The sequence below is a fragment of the Haemaphysalis longicornis genome, unplaced genomic scaffold, assembly GCF_048455015.1.
Source record: "Haemaphysalis longicornis isolate Haplotype H1 unplaced genomic scaffold, Haemaphysalis longicornis Haplotype H1 scaffold_1, whole genome shotgun sequence".
Lineage (NCBI taxonomy): Eukaryota > Metazoa > Arthropoda > Arachnida > Ixodida > Ixodidae > Haemaphysalis > Haemaphysalis longicornis.
In genome coordinates, this window is record NW_027526203.1 from 294,522,488 (window position 1) to 294,545,591 (window position 23,104).

The 23,104-nt window shown below is 48.1% G+C and overlaps 1 protein-coding gene across 3 annotated transcripts in view; it reads left to right on the plus strand.

Annotated features, from left to right (window-relative positions):
• Positions 1 to 3,189: 3,189 nt before the first annotated feature.
• Positions 3,190 to 23,104, plus strand: part of LOC144148347 (innexin unc-9-like) — a 53,518-nt gene continuing 33,603 nt past the window's right edge. Inside the window, exon 1 of one of the 3 annotated variants that reach the window (XM_077679898.1) lies at positions 3,190 to 3,343. The gene's annotated coding sequence lies outside the window, so the exon portion shown is untranslated. Of the gene's footprint in view, positions 3,395 to 23,104 lie in introns of all 3 variants that reach the window. The other 2 variants (XM_077679909.1, XM_077679905.1) reach the window with 2 other exon arrangements.

The following is a 23,104-nucleotide window of genomic DNA, read 5'->3' on the forward strand; positions in this document are numbered from 1 at the left end:
ATAAAATAATTTCTTACTAATCGTACTGCCGTGATTCACGTCGGTGACTTAGTATTGGACACCATTCACATGCCCTCCTTTGGTACCTCTCAAGGTGCAGTCCTTTCTCCTCTCCTTTTTAATCTCGCTCTCCTTAATCTCCTTAAGCGTTTAGCTCAAATTCCACATCTTAGACATAGTCTCTATGCTGATGACATTACTCTGTGGTGCGCCGGAGGTAGCGATGCACAAATTGAGGAGGCGCTTCAGTCAGGCACAGACATCGTCGTAGCAGATGCGGCACTGGCCGTTCTTGAATGCTCCCCAAGTAAGTCGGAGCTCTTGACTCTTCCTGCCCCCCGCCGGTCACGCTCCACTCCAGACGTAACTATACAAATACAAAATAATCCCATACCATGTGTCCCTATTCTTAAAGTCCTCGGTTTGACCATACAGCGCAACAGAGCCAATACGCGATATATCTCTGAACTCACCTCACATGTCAACCAAACTATTGGCCTCATCCGTCGCATAACAGCTCGAAACAAAGGAATGACGGAATTTGAGCGCCTTTGGCTGGTTCAAGCCTTCGTGCTCAGTCGCCTGACATACGCCCTCCCGTACCTTAACCCAAATAAAACGGAGTTGTCTAAAATTAACTGCCTCATACGAAAAATATACAAAACGGTGCTTTTACTCCCTCAAAGAACTTCCACAGCCAAACTGGAACGCCTCGGCATTTACAACACAGCTGAAGAGCTCATAGAAGCCCATTCTGTCAGTCAACTTACCCGCCTTTCTACCACTTCTACTGGCAGATACATCCTATAGTCGCTCGGGCTTCATGCACCGATTGTTACTGACTCCAGAGTCTACATTCCACCCGACTTGCACAATCTCCTGCTTGTGCGGCCGATTCCCCGCAATATGCACCCGGAGCACAATATTAAACGCCGTGAACATCGCACACGCGTCCTAGGCCGCAAATACCCCATGGGCCAGTCCACCGCCTATGTGGACGCCGCGAGTTATACCCGTCACAGCGCCTACGCAGTCACCGCCATCTTTGATCCAAAAGCAACCTCTTACCATTCACTCACTATCCGAACGCGCTCCCCTGCCACTGCGGATGAGGCGGCTATTGCGGTAGCGCTCACTCATCGGCCTACCCCAACAATTGTTATCTCCAATTCGAAAACGGCCATTCGAAATTTCGCTCGGGGTATTATTTCCCCACAGGCTCTCAAAATTCTCCTTCAAAATCCTCCCACTTCCCACGCGGAGTTGATTTGGACTCCAGGCTATGCGGGGATGGAAGGAAACGAAGCGGCTAACCTTGCAGCTCGAGAGCTAACCCACCGAGCTGGGGCAGGTCGCACCCCTTCCCATGGAGCCCAATCAACCCGCGACAGCCTTCCGACTTTCCAGGAAATTACCTGCCACTACCGCCTCTCTCGCCGGCGCTACCCTCCACCCCATTGGTCACTTTCTATCACCGAGGAACGGTACTGGCGCCTTCTCCAAACCAACACCCTCCCCTGTCGCGCCAGACTACATGCAATTTATCCATCTGTATTTCCCTCTCGCCAATGTCCCGACTGTGCAGCCCACGAAACAGTTGCTCATATAATTTGGCAATGCCTTCAAAACTCATTCCCTCTCATATCTTGTGTGGAGCACTGGGAGGCGGCGTTAGGCAGCTCGGATCCGCCGGTCCAGCAAGGACTCGCTGAACGAGCAGCCCAGGTCACCGGCGCCCTCCAAGCGCTGGTCACCCCTCGTCGTTGACCCAACGGTTCCAGAATAAAGTTCTCTCTCTCTCTCTCTCTCTCTCTCTCTCTCTCTCTCTCTCTCTCTCTCTCTCTCTCTCTCTCTCTCTCTCTCTCTCTCTCTCTCTCTCTCTCTCTCTCTCTCTCTCTCTCTCTCTCTCTCTCCTGCATTTGTTTTTTTGTCAAAAATTGTTTTTTTTGTGACTGTAATGGAGCTGGGTAAGTTACCAAAGGCTAGATATTTCGAATTGAGTATTTTGTTTTCCTTGCTCCTTTACAACTGCGAGCTGAAAAGTGGGGCCCAGTACAGCCTGCAATCGCTAAAGGCGACGCGTGACATTGCCTAAGCGTAAAGCTGAAATGTTCCCCTGAGTGGCTGACGCAGAAGAGCATTTGTAAAATGGAAAGGTCAGCTGGCTTAAAAGCGGCACCGGACCTTACGCTATTCATTGTCTCTCTTCCGGCGTGGCAGTGTATTTTTAAGAGCAACTGTCCACTTCCCTTCCCGGCTTGCGCTCACACCTGGCGAACGGCCAGCTCGCATGTCGAATCATATATACGCACGATGGCGAGAATTCACTTCTGTCGTCTCTAGCCTCGAGCCTTGTATAACGGCATCGACCCCCTTTGACTTAAAAAAGCGCCAAAGCATGTTTCTATCGTACGCACGTAATGCCCTTAAAGTGCCTCTTCTGCGCTTTCCCAAGTATATTGAACATTGCGGAGACGAGATAATAATAATGTTGCAAAAGCTATGTCCTATGAGCAGTTTTTGACAGGGGGCAGTGGGAGTTTCCCTGCAGCCTTCTCGACGGTGATGCTGCCGGGGAAATCTTAAACAGCCCCCTATGCCAAAATGATCGACTTCTGTCGAAGCCGCACATTACCTCCCGACATCGCGGAGAAACGCCGTCAAGCGCGCACTTCTAAATGTTGCATCACACATTATAATGCCACTAAGTGAGGCTCATTAGCAGGAGTCGAGTGGTGAGAAAGTACTTTACTAGAACGCGCCACGCGTAGTCATTAAAAGCCCAATTACTTTGCATGAGTATTTTGAGGGGCATATGCGCCACTTTCGTTAAATATCTAGCGACACCGACAACACAGATGTGGGGTTAGGAAGCATCGCAAAGGCCCGTTGTTTTTAAATGGCAGTGCGTTGTGTAGCGATTTTTTTTTCTCTCCAGGAGTTGCGAGCCAGGCCGTGCCAGCAGCAGCGGCGGCGGCGGCGGAATGGGCGCGCGGGCGGCGTGCCCCGCTGACACGGAGAGCGCGAACCTGTGGCGGCCCGGGAGGCGCCATGCGGCGGCGGCGGCGGGGAGGGCGGCATCCGGCAGCAGCCGCCGCCTCTGCGAAGCGCGGGAGGAGGCTGCTCCGGGAGAGAGGCGCGCATCCCGGAGGCGCCTCGAGGATGGGCGACCGCAGCGCCCCGGCGGGGTGGGCTGCTCCGCGAGACGCCGCTGCGCGCGGGCGCAGCAGAACGCCAAGGCTGCCAGTGCGGCGAGGAGCTTGCCCGGTGCGCTGCTGCTTGGCGAGGGACTGTGCGCGCGCTCGTGATGCGCCTCCCCGGGCCCCGTCGGGACTGCACTCAGGTAAATGCGGCCCCCTAGGAGAGGACGCCTTGTCTGTGTCTGTGTCTGCCGGTAAGTGGCCCTCCTGGTCCCTCCTGTCCCCCCCTCCGGGGATCGATGGCCGGGGATCCGTCATCGCTCCCTAATGGCCGCACCCCCCATCCGCGATCGATGCGCCCTCGCACGGCCCCACGTCCGGACCGACCCCGCCCCAACCATCGTGTATAGATCCCCAACTACACACGATGGCCCTGGTCGGACGGAGGCCGTGCGACCTTCCGGGAGCAAGCGCTGGACGAGGCCCTTGGGCACTCCGCGCGGATGCTGCGTCCCATCAGTCCTCCCAGCGCGCCCCCCGGCCGGCCCGCCATGAGCGCGCGCTCTCATCCGCCGACCGACAGCGGCGAGCAAGCAGCTGGCCACAGCCCCGCCCTTGGCAACAGCACCCGTCCACGACAGTCCCTGCCCAGAAGCGCCGGGTGGACGGTGCCCTAGGACACCCTACACAGCATAGGCTGTCCTACGGCCGTATGACCATGTCCACAAGCGCCGTCGCTGGCACCCGCCCCAGTTCCATGCTCTTAGGACGCCTAACTGATGCCCGCAACCGGCCACTTATCCTCGCATCCCGCGCAACACAAACGGGAGGTCCTACAGGCGCGGAACAACTTAACTAAGGCCGTGATTCAGTGGGCAAACTGCGGCATCAAATAGAGGCGCTGGAAATGAAAGAGCGGGAAAAGCCACCGAATTGCTTCTGGTGCAGCAAAATATCTCAGAAAATTATAAGCTTGAGGTTATTTATGTTTCGCGCTTTTTCCTCATTCGGTTCACGCTATGGTTGAGTCTCAGCATGCTGGACGGGGCAGCGAGTGGCGATTCAGAGAGGCTCTGGAACGCGCTCATTCGAACGAAATCATCAAGCGTGTCTGGCCAAGCCTGTGGCTTATGCCGGCTGATGCACTCTCCGCACGCGGTCGCCTGAGCGCGCCAACTGAAGAGCCGGGACGAGAACGGGAACGACTTCTGTCGATCTTAAGGCGCCCGACCTCTCTGACGTCATCGGAGATCCTGCTCCGCTTCCTGGGGGGCGGGCGGGAGGAGCTCATCGACAGGGGGCAGCACGTGTTTTCACACGCGCCCTGGGGGCATATCGCGGGCACGTGCGGCGGTTGCACTCGTGCATGGCCAAACATTGTGTAGCAGGTTGCAAGTACAAAACACAGGCACTAAACAGACACGACGCTTCTCAGTAGTTTACTCCACGGCTCTAAATCAAACTCTCGGTAAATGAGGTTTTTTACCCGTCTTATCTATTTGGAGATACACAAACAGGGAGCAAAAGAAGCTGGAGAATATCGGCTTGATTATAATCGAAACTATTTATTGGCCATCTCACGTTCATTGTCTCGCCAAAACGTAATGAGAACGTGCAGCGCTGTCCTTATTTATATCGTATGGTAGACGCATGCATCGGTGTCAGTTTGGTTGTGACTTATTTTACGATACGCAACGTGGTGTTTTAATACATCTGGTGCTCTCGGAAGCACTACGCCAGCTCATGTTGTTCGGAAACCTAAAAGAGAAATGGTCCTATTAACACTCTCAAAAACATAGCCTGATATTAATCCAAAGACCTCTAACGTCGTTCACATGGGACTGTGGACAGAGACTGCTTGATTTTAATAGCACGAAACAAACAAGAACTCAAAACTTAGAGAAAGCGAGTAAGTGAATACTCTGTCGCGACAGTAGACTAGGAAAGCAGGTCGCTCGTTCGTTAACAGGTGGCGGAGGCTGCATTTCCGATAGTGGCAAAATACGAAACGCCCGTGTAAACCCGATTTATGCACATGTTAAAGAACCCCGAGTGTTCTAAATTAAGCACTAGCCATCCGCTACGGCGCGCCTCACAGCCAAAGTCTAGCTCGGTGCCGATATTTGAACTTTTAAATACATCATCCTTCCGAGGCTACTTAAATGAGAACATTTTGGTCTGTCTGTCTGTCCCTCCATTCAGCCTTCCGGCCAAGAGTTGTAACAATTCGTCCCTCGTATTTAGCGCAAAGAAAACCTCGGGTATATTTGAGGCACGATGTAAGTACATAATCGGCAGTACCCGCGTTTTTTTAGTTACGAATACACGTTGGGTGGGTTTTTACGATAGCAACTGAAAAAGAAAAAAAGACCAATGCGTTAAAATTCCGCAGACAGGCTCCAGCACGTGCGAGATAAAAGAAAACACAAAAAGTACAGAACTCACGCCTGTGCTGTTCGGGCAGAACAAGAAACCAAAGGTAATAAAGATGCGGACTTTCCCGACAGGTGGCGCGCGAGCAGCGCGAAGGCAGGAAAATTGAATTGCACTGAACAGACCCGATCCGCTTCCTCACGAGAGGAGTGGGCAGAGATGGGAAGAACGCGAGGGGTCGGAGCGCAGAGCGGGAAAGGAGTTACGCGGCTGGGGACATCTGCGGTGAAGCAGGCAGATGCGCGGCCAATTCTTTCTTACAATGTGAAGGTATCCACCGAGCACTCAGCTTGGTCTGATCAAAACGAGAAAGGAGTGACGTGTAGGAAGGCCTGGCAGGTTAATAAACTGTATCTGTAAAACAAGTTAGGCATTTTAGCCCGACTGACATCGCCAGACTTCATTAAAGATCGTTCTCCGACTCTCTCATTCGGCTTTCTTTTTTATATTCGTAATGTCGACCACCATCCCATTCTTAATCTGGGTGTTCTAGGCTGATAATACTAGGCGCGTAGATAGGAAAACTTCCCTAGACGAAAAGTCGCTCGGTGGTTTTTCTTGCAGTGGCCTCAGGTAATGGCTGAGCAAGATAAGACGGCGAGATTCGAGCCGCTTATTGGTAAAAAAAGCAAATATGTGCCGCATTCTCAGAAAACACAGTCCACACTTCTTCGTAATTTCTTCCTTTCTTGGTTTGCGAAAAGGATTTTCGGCGGGCTGCTAATATGGACAATTAGTTCGTCTGAAATGGGAGGTGCCCAGTACAAGCATAACCGTGTCATTAATTCAGCTTGTCGCAGTTAGTTGCCAGATTTTCTCACCAAATGAGCATATTACCCCAAAACAGGCGAATAAAGATATAAAATTCAAATGGAGCTGGAGGAAAAGAGGAGTAAGGACGGTGACTTGCGATAAAGGAAGTGAACGGCACCTACTACGCAATGCGAGAAGCGAATATTGAAGGCTGGTGGGCAACATATCTGGCTAAGGACGAATGAAGCTGTAGAGCGCATGCCACGGAGGCGTTGAAAGAGAGACGACCAGACCACGTAGCAAGGTCGGTTTATTCGGAACACCGTGGGGTCTCTATCTACTGATGCCAGGGGCGCGCGAGCCCTCCGGCAGGGTGAGCGCACTCGTTGTCCTACGTCAGACTGCTGCCGCTGGCTCTGTGGCTTGCCGCTACAAAGCTTTCGGAAATGCTCCCAATGGCTGAGCTTTCTATTGGGGTGCAAGAGGGCTCAGCGGGAGCTCGAATAGGCGTTTTTACGCTTGCAGCACATGGAAACATTGTGGGACACGCTCACTGTCGGTGGGGCGCGCTGACTCGCTCTGTCCACAACACTATCGTCTTTTCTGTGCGCTCATAAAGAAATAAAACAAAAGACGTGAAACGCTCGCGAGTAGAAAACCGCGGAAACACTCGTTCCGCATTTCCGGTTCCTCGGTCGAACCTGCCTTCAGTCCGGAAAACGGAAAGCGCTCTCTTGCATGCGGACATACACTAAAGCATCGTAGCACGCCCATTATCGTAGCGGGAGGTCTGCGCTTCCAGCCATCGATTTCATGATGTGAAGTGATCTGGCGGAAGTGGACTTGAGCAGGTCGCGCGCATTAAAGTGCGCTCAGAGTTTTTAAATCTTCGTCAAATTTATCATACATGCTACATCAGAGAAAAATTGATATGAAGAACGCCAGCTATCTGGCATTGATGCTCAGTAACCCATTGAGCGGAAGTTTTCCAGGAGGTATTAGGAGAAAGCGCACAACGTGTTTCTCCTCAGTGCACAACGTCGTTGGTACTAATCCTAACGCGCCTTCGTTGAACTTACTTCAGGGGATCGCGGTAGCAATTATTAAAGTTTGGGTTTTACGCACCCAAGCTTCACCTGGGCCACCAGGCGTTCAGCATTGAGGGCTACCGATTACTGTACACCACTTGAAAACATTTACCCTCCGCCGAAATGTTCACGCACGGAAGTTTGGTTTTACTCCTGTATCGTAACGACAGCGCCGCTACTCGGAAAGAAACACGCAGCCGGGAAATAGCAATTTGCATTCTGTTCAATGTCCGGTACCCCTGACAAATATTACTGTCATCCTCTATCAATCCTCCCCATGTTCTCAAAGTGAACGAGAAAATAATCTTAAATCGGTTTATGGAACGTGAGCACAAACAGAAACTTATTACGAAATATCAATTTGGATTTCCCAAGGGTGTCAGGACGGAGTGGACCTTGCTGTCTCAGAAAGGGTTTATATTTCAAATTAAATTCGTGACGGGGAGCCACTTCCAGGGCTTATTCTTGATTTTACAAGAAACATTTAAATACACCAATCATTAAATTCTGATTAAGGAATTGCCACATTATGGCAACGGCGAAAAAGCTGCATCCCTCAACACATGTTATCTTGAACACCGGAAGCAAACGGTCGCAGTATCAATGATGACCTCTCTGTTCCACTCTTTGCTTGTAGGGGCATGCCATAGGGCAGTATTTTAGCCGTTTTCGTTATAATTTATGATTATAATAACATTGTTAGTACTAATGTCAGGGCAAAATATATTTTAAGCCGATGATACTAGCATATTCTTTAAAAAGAATATCGGCGTGCGATTCATTTTGGCAACAAATTTAACCCAGAAAAAATCGGATGCTTTTCAATTCGAACGATCGAACTTTTTTATCATATCTACGATGTACTTCCAAATGAAATAATGGTGTTACTTTTTTCAGTATTTTGTTCTTTCTAGTCTAGACTACTTCCAGTTAGTTTCAGCTACCTACAACAGCAAAATATCGAAAAAACTATATATACTACCAAAAGTCTTGCAATGTGTAGAAAACCACCAGAACCATTTTTTATTTCTCTTTAGTTATTTATTCGACGCTCAGGACGCTGGTAGGGCGCTACAAGGGGGAGCGGTGGAGGGGGGGGGGTAGAACCGCATATAAAATCGGTAAAAAAGTAACATCCGAAGGAGTCCTTAACATGACTGAAAAATACAACCCAGGCGCAGAGGCGCACAGTTCATAAGCACCGTTCATAACTGGTTCCCAAGCACAAATGTGCCGAAAGAAAAAAAAGAAAAAAAAGGGAATAAAAAATTGGCTGACGAATACGATACTCTTTAATGCGAAATTTCAGCGCAGCGCGAACGGCAAAGTGTTCTCGGTGACGGCGCATAGCTGCAGCGTCGGCGGCGCGCACCTGTGGATTCTGGCGTCGGCGGCTCCTCTTCTCAGGCAGCACTTCCTTCGTTTCAAGGAAGTGATCGCGACAGCAAAGAACGCACGACGGCGCGCGCTACTCTGCCGTTATCTCGTAGCGGGGCGCCGCCGCGGAGCATGTCGCGCGGCGTCGGCATACCGCCTTACCCCACACACCTCGCGATACTTTCCTCCTACGGTTTTCTGCTCGTTCTATCTCCTCTATCTTCGGTGGCCTATTCGTTCGTTCGGTTACAAGACCGACGGCGAGGAACGAAGCGAAACCACCTGAGCGGGCGCTTAAGAGCTGCACTCTAAAAGCAGCAAACTGATTGCTAATACATAGGAGGGAACGATCACACGCTCAAGAATATACAGGCAAAAAGCAGTATTCATGTAGTGTTAAAAAATGCGGTGAAGGAGGGGGGGGGGGGTGTAATAGCTAATAGTGATGTATTCAGGCCTTAAGACATACAATATAAGCGCTAAGAACAGCGCATATTAAGTACGCAATGTCCAATTGGTATAGAGGCTGGATAAGGTTGTTCACCCAGAAAAGCGAGTGGCTAACGCTGATCTAAACAATTTGTTGCCGTTTGCTGTGAAACGAACACAAGCTGTTCGCGAGGGGGTTCCACTCTATTATGGTGCGAGGGAAGAAGGACTAACGAAATGCGTTGTGGGCGCATAAGTATGGTTTGATGTTTTAGCGATGATCAAGGCGTCGAGAACTGTTCGGAGGACTAGGCGGGAAGAAGACACGTAGGGAGGGATGACAGCCTATTTTATGCAGCAGGCATGGACGTAGCAATTGGGGCGTAACGAATAATCTGGTATTCCAGTAAAATAGATTTCTAATATGCTCTATTTAAGTACATTGGCTGTCTAAAGCAGTGAGATATACTTGCCGATAGTAGCAGCGCCACCGAATCAGTTTTAGAACCGTTATGGAGAAGGCTGTCCCTTGAAAGTGTGTTTTGTTGATGCATGCCCGGCCACCAAGTGGTGTCGTATAAGCTGTCATCGTGCGGAAGAAGCGAAGAAGCGTGCTGCATTAGAGAAATTTGAGACGGTTGCGCGCTTGCTTCCGCGTTTAATTTTCAATTTCATCAATGCCGGGCACGACGATAGCTGCTAATACATTTTGAAGGTTGTTGCGGCAATGTTTAAGACGATCTTGAATACAGATGTTCGGTGCCTACAGAAAGATACTTAAGATTAAAAGAGGCAGGGCCCAAATTTCACTCCTATAGTGGTAATTTCCATGTCTCGATACATGAATATGTTGCCGAGAATATCACCGTGGTAAGAAAAACTATGCGAACATCTAAGCACTTATGATGCAGTGAATGCGAAAGCATTAATGTTCAGCTGCCGGAAGAATATGTCGCTATTGTGGGCGCTGCTCGGTTCCTCCGCGCCGAGAGGTACAGAAACGGCCGCAGCGTCGGTGGTGCGCTGCGCAAAACGCCCTGGCTTGCTGTTGACCGTAGCGCCGCGAGGTGGGACAGTGGCGTGAGTAGGAAGCTCGTTCCGGTGCGTGTAGGAATCGCGTGTCCTCTCATCACCACAATCATAATCATCATCCTTTTTTTTTTATTCGCGTCTTTTCCGTCTCTCTTACTGTCACTAAGAGAGCTTGGCCGCTTGCCCATGTTATAGGCTTATTTTAGGCTCAAGTTTGGTAGCCCTAGCATCTAGCTAACGACGTTCCAAGCAACGCCTATCTCGTTACATCCAGTTTCGGGTACCGGTTGAACACCGTGGACCTCACAGGGTAACCCTAGGCCTAACATGGCCGATGCATATGATACCCACGTTCCTACGTACCACTGCAGCGCCAGCAGTTTGGCTGTATACGTCACCATACGTACCAATGAACGCCAAAGTTATTGTACGTCAAGCTGTGGGTACCGGTTTACAACGTTGTACCCGAAAGCGCCACGTTAAGCGTAACGTCAGGGCAGCGGAAACGGATGACGCGCTCGTCTTCGTTGCGTTCGCAGAAACAAGACGCGTCGCAGCCAGTAGGGAGGTCAGGTTGGAGCATACCCGCATCCGCATCCAATGTGAATTTTTTGGCCCCGTTGTTGTAAGCAAATAGTAATTTATCTGCCGCGTTCCTGGCTCGGCGATTTTTCGCTCATTGCGCAACTCAATGCTACTGCATAACTGTTCCGAGCAGTGCAGGCTATTGTTTTTTTTTTCAACGCCATTAAAGTGATTACATTGTCTTAATCAGTTGTCTTAATCATTGTAGTAAATCACGAAATAAAGTTCGTGCGTAAAGATGTCCCAGAGTAATATACTATACTGGGATTTCTTGTTAGTAAGTACATACACAAAAACAAATTGCTTACACCTTCCAGAAGAACGAAAGAAGCATAAATTGGACATTGTAATCGTACAATTGAAAAAAAAACACGTGCACTGTGTAATATCTCAACAAAAACCGAGAATTACAAAACCAGATGAGAAAAGTTCACGGGGAATGGCAATGAGGAATCACAAAAATAAACTAGCTACTCATTAAGTGCACTTTATACATGATGGAAGTTTCCGTCATGTCAGACCAACTAGCCCGTCAGAATGCTTTGATGTTCTTTATAAAGCCATCCATATTCACACTTATTCATATCAATTCAATACACTCCAAGGTTACACAGATCGCTTACACAAATCCCAGAGCACACATGCAGCGCAGATACAAAAAATAAGACTAAACGAAACTTGAAGAAGCGCATCGAAATTCGGCGTATTCTTTGAAAGAAGTTATCGAAGGGAATAGTTAAAAAATGGCACACATATTTGTGTTCTAAAGGTATACGTGAGTTTGTTATATATCTCTTCGCAAGCAAACCAAATCAAAACCAAACGTCTGTTTACCATAGTTAGTGTGTGCTTTTAGAAGGGAAAACTTGTTCTGTAAAGAAAAATCACGCTTTATTTGGGCTTTCTAGGTTAGTTCTACCAATCATGTAGAAAAACTGGGTAGAGTTCGCCAGAAAAGGCACAGCGTATATATATAATCTCTGCAATGCCTGTAATGGGAGCAACATTAAGGTAAAAAGAAAGGTGCGAACACGAGCGCTAAACTAGCTTTCCGGATTACAAGTTTGATATAATGGCGCAGCGTGCGACTTTAAGTGAAGTTCAATGACTAGTTAAAATAGTTATTTTCACCGCCCAATAAAGCCAAACAGGGGGCATAAGGGGAGCCAGGAAAAATTACGGTGTGCTTTTATTAATATCTTAAGGCCACATGCAGCCTTTTTTTTCTCATTAAGTTGATGTGTGTGTTAAATTTCAGCACGCTTCAAACATCGATTCCTAAAAACGTGCGTATCAGTCGAAAAATTGCGTGGGAATTGATGTTAAGAGTTGATTTCATAACGACACTTTCTAGGCGTCATAAAAAATCATTAATTTTGATTTTGATGGATTAATCAACAACAGATTTCAACTTCGTCAGTAATTAATGGTAGGCAGATGATGGTTTAGTTATATAATCATACTGACATATTTTTTTTTGTGGGAGGTTGAGTTGGGGGGCTTCATCTATGTACAATATTCACTCGGGTAGTGAAGTGAGACAGTTACGGAGGTTGTTCATGTATGTAAGAAGTAATTGGGCACTGCCAAAAGTATAACCTTCAGGTAAACTATACCTCACTTTACATCGCCCTTTCAGTCATCAAATAACGAATTGAGTCATTTTAGGCATCGCTCTATTCAGGTGCTCCGTAACTACTGAACGGAGTAAGAAATTAACACAGTAATAAGACGAATTTATATAGCTAAACGACTAATGGTCAGGCTCTCACGTCACCCAAGCGCTCCCACACGAAACTAGCCAACAAAGCAAATAGGTGAAAAAGAAAACAAAGCTTGCAAATTAATAACGAGTTTGGTTTAAATTTTGATACAATAAGGTACGGTGCACAAAAAAGTAATGATTGATACAAAGACAAAGACAGTACTTTCAGGAGCCATACGGTGCAGGTACAGCATACTGAAATTGTACCGTAAAGTAATATGTAAAATAAATGTACATTCGGTACATGTACGCTTATTTAAGACGCGGTCAAAAAGAAAAAGGTAATTCGCACGTTTGGTGCAACTAACTTGCCGCAGACTTTACGGCGTGGCGCAACGCCTTGAAGTAGAGCCGCATGGTTGACACATGGTCCCAGGCCTTCGTCACCCTGCCTTCACTGGTGACATCACGGCAGTGTAAGAACAGTGCCCTGGTCTTGCTGACATTTAACCGTTTCACAAGGGCAGAGGCGTCAATTGTGGACCTGGCATTGTCTACGTAGAAGTGGCACGAAGTCCAGTCGACGGGCTGTGTAACCGGCTGTGAATTCCGACTGTGGTGCCCTTAAATGCTGTGATTTACATAAAATTTAAGCGAATCTTGTATTGATTGGCTTGCGCCGTTGGTGGTGACGTGCACCAAAACGCCTTGCGGCAAAGCCAACTTTTTCCACGTGCTCTCATGACGATGGCGACTACGACGACAACGACGATGCTGCTGCTGCTGCTGCTGCTGTTGATGATGATGATGGTGATGCCCTTGAAGTGTTTGACACGTAATCATTCGAAGGGATTGGCCAGAGATAAAGTGTTGACTGTGCCAACTGTATCAACGGCCTTTTCCGGTGCAGCTCTCGCTCGCCGTTCACAGCTGTCGCGGACGCGCACGCACAAATGCCACGCTATATAACGCCACAATAGGAGCCAATTACCGCCGTCGCTCGCATCACCCCTAATCGCCGGTGTGGTAACTCACTTTCGAAGGACAGTTAAACTTCTAGCGCGGCATGGATAGGACACGCGTGGTTCACTTCGCGAAAGAGTGCGCAGACATTGAAGAACTTAAACGTTCCAGATAATCGCAGAAGAGTGATCTACAATAACGTATACCAAACATTTGCGTTCGGCTAAACCTCAGCGAAATAAAAAGGTTTCGTTTGGTCGATCGATGTTTTTTTTTTTTTTTTGCGGTTTCGTTTCGGTCATGGCGTTTTGATTTTGTCGCAAGTGCTTTCGTTTTCGTCTTCCGGTCATCGCGTATCGATTTTGGTCGTTTTTGTTTTCACTGAGGTCAACCTTTGCGTGCACCCCTGTTTCTGGAGGGAAGAGGTTTGTTAATTTTCTTTTCCCAAACAGCAGCACCAGCGCTCGTGAAATAAACATTTATTCCTCCTCCTCCTCTTTTCCAGTTTCCAGCTCAACCGAAACGAAGTTGTTTATTGCAGCACGCAAGAGCACTATTAACTTGTCAGACTGGATAAACAGACTTCCAGCAACTGCTAGCACCCCGCTTGTGCGCACTTACGTAAAAGAAAACCACGGCGCGACCAGAAAAGAAAAAGAAAAGACACAATCTTTGCCTTCCCTGCTTCCGTGTTTCGATCGGGTGCATGTGTCAGCGCAGGAAATAGAAACCGCACACCTCAAAGCAGCTGGGCTTAGTGAATCCTTTGTGCACAGGGGATGTGGCACCAAACGTCCGGCCCATAATGGGAAGGGTCACCCGGCAAACAACAGAGGTATGCCTCGCGACTAGTGACTCCTGCAGCGTTATTTTGCCAGCTGTTCTTCAAACAGAACTCTTCAAACAGAACTCTATTTGAAATGAAACTCTGACTAACTTCGCGAATAACTTAGCGTGTATGTTTTTTTGCGAGTTCCACAGGATGTGCTGCTTAGCTTATAATAATGTGTTTTAAATTTCCGACCGATAAAATGTAGAATTATGCAAACTAGCCGTTACATGTGCTGTAAATCAGGAAGCATGCTTGGATGCATGGTAAAACGACGCTTCAAAGTAAACCGGTTGCGGTTGTTTTTGACAGCATTCCACAGGAGACACATTGCCCTGGCTTCAAACAAAGCAAAGGTAGACAGATTATGGGAATTGTTGTCCAATCGATCTCTCAAATTACGAATGTAGTCAAATGAGCAGAGACGGAAGTTTGAACTTCATCTCAAATGGCTACAGCTTAGAAACAAACTTCCAACCAAAAAGTTTCAACCTAGTAAAATTTTTGTAACGCAATTTGTAGACTTATAAAAATACTTCCAGCAAAGTGGCAACAGTACTAGCAGGAATTAGGCGGATTAATATTTACCTCAACATGGATGGATTGCTGTTAGAGGATAGCCAGATTAACACGTGCTCGCTTGCTACTCACAGGAGAACAGAAATAGGAAGGTTTTGGATATTGCCAAGGTTGCAAACAGCGCCCTCTACGGAGTTTTCGAGTAGGAGTTAATTCCTCGAGTCACCGAATTTCTCGCCGCACGAGGAAGGGTCTTGTCTTTGCTAAGCAGCGTGTGCATCGGTTTCTCTTGGTATGCAGCCTCTATATGAAGCTCGTAGCTCATGTGTCGGCGGCGAGCCAGAAGAGCAGCGCCCTTTATGGCCTCGCAATGTCCGTGCCGATGTCGGGAGATGTCCGTGCGCAAGGGGCTTTACGTGCGCACAGAATTGTGCGCCATCTATCGAGAGCGGCGCACACTGTAGTACCATTCGCGCGCCATCTGGGGACAGCGCTGGTAACAGCAGTAGCAAAGAGCGCAAATTTCAAAGGGTACAAAACGCAAAAATAAAGCAAAAACCCGAAACTATCTAACGATAATTCGCGGAAAAAGACGCCGTGAGCGATGCCGAGGGTGCGAAGTACTGGGACGGGAATTGTCTTTCGTGTGGCGCTTGTCATTTACAGTGCGTTTACTGCACCTCAAAACCATTTAAAACTCAGAGTGAATCCGCACGCACGGACGATGACGCTCATCACCCAGGCAATACACAACTTGCATCCCAGTGCTTCGCACCCTCGGAATCGTTCACGGCGTGGAGATGTGTGATTTTTTCATCATCATCATAATTATCCTGAATCCGTCAGCTTTAGTGTTTTGAAGTGCGTATGTTGTGAGCGTCGTGAGAGCACCGTCGCTAGGCTGCGTGGCACCATCCCTGGTTTGTCAGACGAAGCTTTCGGAGGTGACAAGGCCGCGCGAAATTCCATTAGCAGTGTGAAAATGAGTGTAATTATACACCACTTATTGGGTATCATTTCTGATTAGTTACACAGTTTAGTTCATTTATGTTAATAACGCAGGCCTTCCGCTGGTTTTTAAGAGCCTAGGGTAAATTTTGGCCACTTTATGTCGATAGGCGACGCAATGTTGGCGTCGCCATCACTTCAGAAAATAACGCGCTTTTTGGGTGTCGTGGCGCCAGTTCTGCGCACGGCTGGCGATCGTGTCTGCCGAGCAACGTGCAAGCACCGACGTGGGAAAAACGAGCTTCACTGCGCAGGCCCGGCGCTTGGTGAAATCCGTACGATTTATTTCTTCGCCATGGCATCATTGTCGATGAGCCTGACGGCACGCCCCGCCTTCCCGCACTCCAGTTGTATGTGCGCCCGATTCCAACTTCCGGCGGAAGCTAGCTCCTGCCGGCTGCATCGTCGTTTCCAGTTGGCGGTAACAGCGTCCTTCTGCATACGCTTGCTGAGCACGGCTGATGAGCACGGCTGATAACCGTGGCTTCTGTGGTTGGCAAGGGCCGCAAAAAATCGCTCAAGGAGCCTAGTAACGCGCGGGTTACTAGGCTCACTGCGGATCACTTAGAGAATTTAATCAAAACGTTAAATTGTCTGTCTTGAAGTTACCTCATGTAGCACGATCACAGCTTACCGTAGCATGCCACTCTTCCGCGCCCATTAGTGCGACCAACAGTTCGAAACGAGACTAGGCGACATATGATTGAAAGGCACGCAATATTTTGAAAATAACATTTTCGGGACACTGGGATCAGGGCTTCGAGTTCGGACGTAAACACTGGTCTCAGTGACGTGTGTAAGAAAGAGTAACTTCTGATCAGTTACTTTTTGCGCATCTATGCGTGCCACTTTTGCGCACCCCAAAAGTTCTTGCGCATTCTATAGTGGATCAAATTAATGTATGGTTGATATTGTGAAACATGCACAATGCAATATGATGGGACGCACCTGTAATGAAGATTCACTGTCTGTGCATGGGCGTTCTTTCGTGCTTTCTACTGGCTGATTTAGTTGGATGCGTTGCAGATTGCCCTTCACGAGCACGCGGCCCCTGTACCAGTTGCGGCAAATAATGTAAATAGACCAACGATGACGAGTAACGCATTTCGATTAATTAAAGGCGGCGAACTGGGCAAGCATCAATATAATCATCGTTACCGTTACTTTAAAACGACAGCCTAAGATCCCGTTCAACGAAAAAGAGCGGCTTCGGGCGCCCGTAACAAAAATACATATCTTCTGAGGCGTTCCACTACACGAGGAAGGCGTCCCATGGTGCGAGCTTCAGCGAAAAATATTTGGAGACATTCCACTCTGTGAAGATGGAAGCCACCGAAGGTGTAGCTATGGTGGGCTTTCGTTTGCCCGGTGCATCTCCGCCTACTTCTCCTTCAAATCGAACACCGATACTCCTTATATCCCCGCTCTTCTCCATCTGAGCGAACGACACGCGTCGCATATCTGCTGACTTCGCTGCAAAAGTCGTCGAAAGACGAGTCTTCTGCCACCACTTCCCTCGTAAATGAATCTCTGCTACCCACCGTCCACATTTAACGCTCTTCCTCTCCCGTCTCCCTTTTGCCACGATATACACGGTGCAGGTTTGCTAAGGTCAATTCAATTTTAACACGAAAGTGTTTGATTCCCGGATACACGATGATTTCGCTGACGTCATATCCTTCACGGAAGAGATGATTGATTGATCGTAGGGTTTAACGCGCCGACGCAACGCAGGCGATGAGGCGCGCCGTAGTGGAGGGCTCCGGATTAATTTTGACCACCTGGGGATCTTTAACGTGCGCCGCCTTCACGGAAGAGACGCCAGTACAACGAAGCAAGTGGCCTGTAAAGGGTGCACCTCTGCACACAGGGTCTTCTTGCGGGAAAGCAACCTTTTGTACTAAAGAGTACGTTATACTTAGGGTTGTTCGTTTACGGGTTTTATATTTTAACACGAAAGTGTTTTGTGCCGGGATTCCCCGAGATTTCACTGACGTCATATCCGTAACGGAAATGACGTCAGTACACCTTTGCCGAATTGACCCGCCAGCAGGACGTCGCTCGCCAAGCACACTCATAAGACAGCCGCCGACCCGCAAATCATGCTCAGCTGCAGATTTCGCTGCACATTTCACTTTCGTGTTTTACTGATTCCTATGACAGAGGAATCAAACAGTTTTTTTAGCATTACACTGCTCTCGTGCCATCTATTAGAACCTTTCATTACTGCTGCACTTTGAATGCGGCCACGAGGTCCAGGTTCGGGTGCGATCCCTTTTTGTATTTTGGGGGTCTAAATATTGTTTGCAACGCATATTTCGAGAAGGAATCGATGTAAACGCCAACGTACGAGACAGCACGCTGAACGCCTGCATCCGCTTTGCGTAGTTTCCGCGCCAATTTGTGCCTCTGCGCAAGTTGGCGCTACGTGTACTCCTGTTCTTCTTCCACAGAGGCAGAGCGAACGACACGCGTTCACCCCGTAGCGCGCCAAAAGGGCGACTGCTCTGAATGCGCCGACTGCGGACAGGTAACAGCACATGCCCAATAGCGCATCAAAAGTTCCACTGCTCTCAATTCGCCGACTGCGCACAGGTGGCAGCACGTGGAAATTGTTCATCTACATGCGAAGACAGTGTTCTAAAACCTAGCCATTTACAGTTTCGATGTAAAAACCAACATTCGGAGTCGACGTCTCTAGTAGAAAAATGGCCCCTTCACAAGGCATTTCATACCGCTTGCTTAAACTCTGAGGTAGCGATAGGGAGTCGTCGCCGCTAGTGTACCGCAGATGAAGGAAGGGGAAGGACAAGTAAGGAAATTAACTACTGTCGTCAACTCTCCCATTACACGCTGGCATGAACGATCAGCGGCGCAAAGCGGAGGATACAGATCGAAGCCATTCCAAAGCGTTAAGGCGGATCGCAAAGTCCAGCGTCTCTGGCAGCAAGATTGCAAAGCCTGTCGACAACGCAAGGCGAAAACGATGAACGTGCAGTGAAAACGACACTTTTGAAGAACACATAAAAAATATGTCTTCGCTACTTTGTTTATTTATTAGACCTCCTTTCGCTTCTGGGACTAGCACATGGTTATTTCCAGTGTCTTCCACAAAGGTTATTCATTTTGCGGAATATTGCTTGTATATGGTACCGATTTTTCTCGCCTTTTTTTCGTTGGCCTTCCCGCACTGCGTAAGTTCGCGTTTCCTTCATTCTAGAATAGTGCAAACTGGTGCAGGTTGGTAAGAAACGTATAAAATATAGCGAAGGGTCTTGACTCAATCCGAACTGAAAGGAGTAGAGCTGCCTAAGCAAAATTTTCGAGCTAGAATAGGCTGCCTTTCTCGAATTAAAACTCGTTACATTTTGGGTCACCCACACGGTTTCGTCCTAATCCGCGCACTTTAAAAGGCATCAGCAACACATTTTCCAATTTTTTGGCAGCATCTGAAATAGTTTGGAACATGGTAATAGGCGCGTACGGTCCTTAGATGGAGTACCTGAGTGAAGTATTACTGCATTAAGCACACAATATTACTAATAAGCTGGGCCAAAATAGGTTTCTATCTTTCTCGGTGTTTTCGGAAGCCTGGACATCGCTTGTGTGCTTGAGTGACAACTCACCAGAAATATCACCGCTATTGGTTGGCTTGCTTTCAGTCGCAGTCATAAATGCATTCAAGGGCTACATAAAGAAAATCCCAGCAAAAGCGAAGAATAGACTAGAAGAGCTATATGCTTCTGCAAGCAAATCGCACATTGCTTATCTGTGCTGGCAGTAACAATGGTTTCCAAAAGGCGTACGATGCAAACAGAAGCGTGAAAGTGTTCATCGGCACCGCTGCCGGCTACCTTTAAGATCACTTAAAGAGTATCAGCGAAAGAAGTTTTTCCAAAGCATTTAGAAATTGGGCCCATGTATCTGGTGATAAAGTGCCTCAGACTGCAACATTTGAGATTTAAGGATATGGAATTCTCAACAGCACTCATTTAGAACACTCTGAGGTCCTTCCTGGCAGCATTAAAGACTGTACAGAAGCTAACCTAAGACCGTAGGAGCTTAACATGCTACCGATATCCACAGACATATCGCTTACGCGCACAAAAATTCTCGAACACAAATAAAGCTGTGCAAAGAACCGGAATGGCTTTTACTGTCCCAAGCAGTATATATCTACTTTACAGCATGGTTAATGAGAGAAGCCTGCGTATTCATGGCTGTCTGAAAAAGCCCGCTATACCTTGTCCACGTGGTTGGTCGTATTAGGCTTCTGTAACCGATGTTACATCGGCCGAGCGGGGCCATCCATTAACCATCGTCTGTGAGACCATGTAAACTTCCTGGAAAGATTACGGGAAACCATTTGGCAGCTCGTATCCATAAATTCGCGTGCGCACCACCCGTGGAGCACAAAACGTAGCGCACACACAAAGGAACAAGTGAATTGCAAGAGGCGTGCATGATTCTTGGAGTCCGACGAAAAAGGAACGATTGCGCTTAGCGTTCACCTTCGGTGTATGTCCGATCCGCGTTTTTCATTTCTGTTGTCCTTCCTTTCCCAGTTTATTGGCCCTTCCCCCCACTTTTCTGGGAACGATGAGAATCTAGCAGAAAAGAAAAGAAAGGTATTTCTTTTCACGCTCGTGAAAAGAAATACCTCAGTCGCTCCTGCTCCCTTGCAGTCCAATCTGCATCGATGTTTTAAGAAGTATCCTATTTTGCAGTTGTGGCTGATAAATTGTTAATTTGTTCGAATGCCACAAAAAATCAAAGCCCTTTCCCATTGTGAAGAGGGAAATACAGCAAAACAGGCGCTCTGGTGGGATTTGCTACGTTGGGACTTGGCTATATTGGGGATGTGCTGCCATGAATTATAAGGACAGTGGCGCTATCTCCACGTCACACACTAAGGACGCACACGATTGGTGGGAGGAGATAATGACGTTTTATTATCGCGCGGAAGAGAGAGCGAGAGAGAGTGCGGGGCGGGGCTTCAAAAAAGGTTGGCTCGCGATGCCCCGGTGGATGATGTCATGCTGAATCCGTAAGTCTTCTATCCTGCATGAAGACACCCTAATCTCTTCGGTGTCGATGGTGTCCGAATGGGGCATCCGCCACACCCCGCCACTCTTACAGTTATAGTACAAGCAATGGAGGTCAGATGTATGTGCAAGAGCGGTTAATAGGTGAGCTCTTGGAACGCACTTTTCTTTACGCCGCAAATACTGCCCGTTTATCAGTGAATGGGCACCATCGGGAAGCATTATAAAGAGCCCATATTAACTGGACGGCCTTACGGTTTTGTGTCACATAAAAGGCGTCGGCTGTTCATCATTCGCGCAAAAAAAAAAAAAAATCATCACTACCGAGGCGCGCCTCCAAACGGTGTCACACAGCAAGTGCACTTATGCTGCGGCTAATGTGCCGAAACACTTCACCAGCGAGGGAAACTATTCTAGCGTTGGCTGATTGTGATAACGATAATTTATGATAATGCATGCTGGAGGACGCAGAAGCTTCGAGGCGAGCCAACGCCGTATAATCGTATTACGTTCACGCAGTCGAGTGACATTTTTTTTTACGAAAGTGGCAATTGTACGCACGGGATCAACTGCTCAGAGAGCCAGTGGCATGACCTAAAACGCTTTTGCAAGAGCACATCCCCCATTTAATCGCACCGACGGCACCAACGATATCAGCTTGGAGGCATCCGACGAGAGAGAAGTACCGCCATGCGCGCCCCGCAGAGAACCAGCCCATGCAACAATCGATTTGCTACCTTTTAGTGCTTTAACCTGCGATGTTTTATCAGCTTATTTTTTGTATACGTTTTATCTCAATATGTTTCGGAGAAGTGTGATTGGCGGTTTCCCCGAAAAATGACGTCGAAGCGTCCAATCGATCCTTGGTTTTTCCAGGTGTCCCCGCACCCAGAAGCCGATCGGAACTTACATTCTAAGGAATCACAGTGATTCAGCTTCATCACAACGCACTCGACTGACCATTCCATGGAGCCTACAATGAAATTTCAGCGAATGATGATGCAGAGCATACGATCTGGCTCAAAAAGTTCGGTCTGTGCAGTTGCATCACGCAATGCAAACATGACGTTGTGCACGCGCAATGCCACAGAGGAGATCACATTTTGTAGTCAAATGGCTCTAATTCGCCGAATTTGTTTTGTTTGCTGCATGAGTTGGTCACTCTAGTGCGTTGCAGTGAAGCTGAACCACGGGATTGCCTTAGAATGAACTTGTTTCCCAATTCTGACGATCCGTATAGGTTTTTATTAAAGGGACTCTACAACACTTCCGATAAACGCTTTGACTCTTTCCTTTCCGTCTGGAAGCACTGCAGAATTCATAATTATCGCCATCATGAAGTGGCACTGCGTGATTTGCTCGCCGCAGCAGATACTCCTTCCGTTTCTGCTTTTCTTTTGTGGCGATCTTTTTAAACTGGTTACTGAGTGCGTTTATTGCTGGAACTGAAAGTAAGCCGGCCAATGGCGGCTACACCGCTGTAATGACGTCATTCAAGCGCTCGAAGAACGCCAACACTGGGAAAGAGAGACAAATATTTTGAGCAAGTTTCAAGGTTATCTGATGGGCATAGAACAGTAATTTCTTGCTGAGGTATACTTTGAGATTCCCTAATATAAGTACTGGATGTGTTGGTTGGCTACGTTCTGCAAGCATTTAATATTTAGAAAAAAAAAGTTGAAAAAAAGTGTTGCAGGGTCTCGCTAATCTTTTCACGCCGGTTTGCAATAACCATGGCGGTAGGTGAATATATGTCAGCTGCAAATGTTCTTCCAGGAGCTCAGGAAGACGCGTGTCTAGTGAGCCCCAAACCCGGTCAATCGGTGTCCTTTTTGGCCTTTATTACTCCTCTTTTCGTCGCTCCAATCCAGCACGCACTTCCTCTCCCCCTACCCCCTTTTTTTTTTTCTTTGCGGCATTGCTTCCGTTTTTTCCTCCACAACGGCCATGGTCTAGACTCCAAACGGCCGCGAGAATGAGGCGTGAAGGGCCATTTTTATGCGCGAGTTCCCCTGAGAAACTCCTTGGAGCGTGCATCACATCACACGCTCAAGAGCGCCGAACGAGAGCTGGCTAACACGGCGCGAAAAAAAGAAAATGAAGACGAAAAGCGAGGAAAGAGAGAATGCGGGTTGGGGGAGTGAGCCTCGTTAAAAATTATGGCTCGATGGATAATCAGAGAGAGCGCGCGTGCGTGG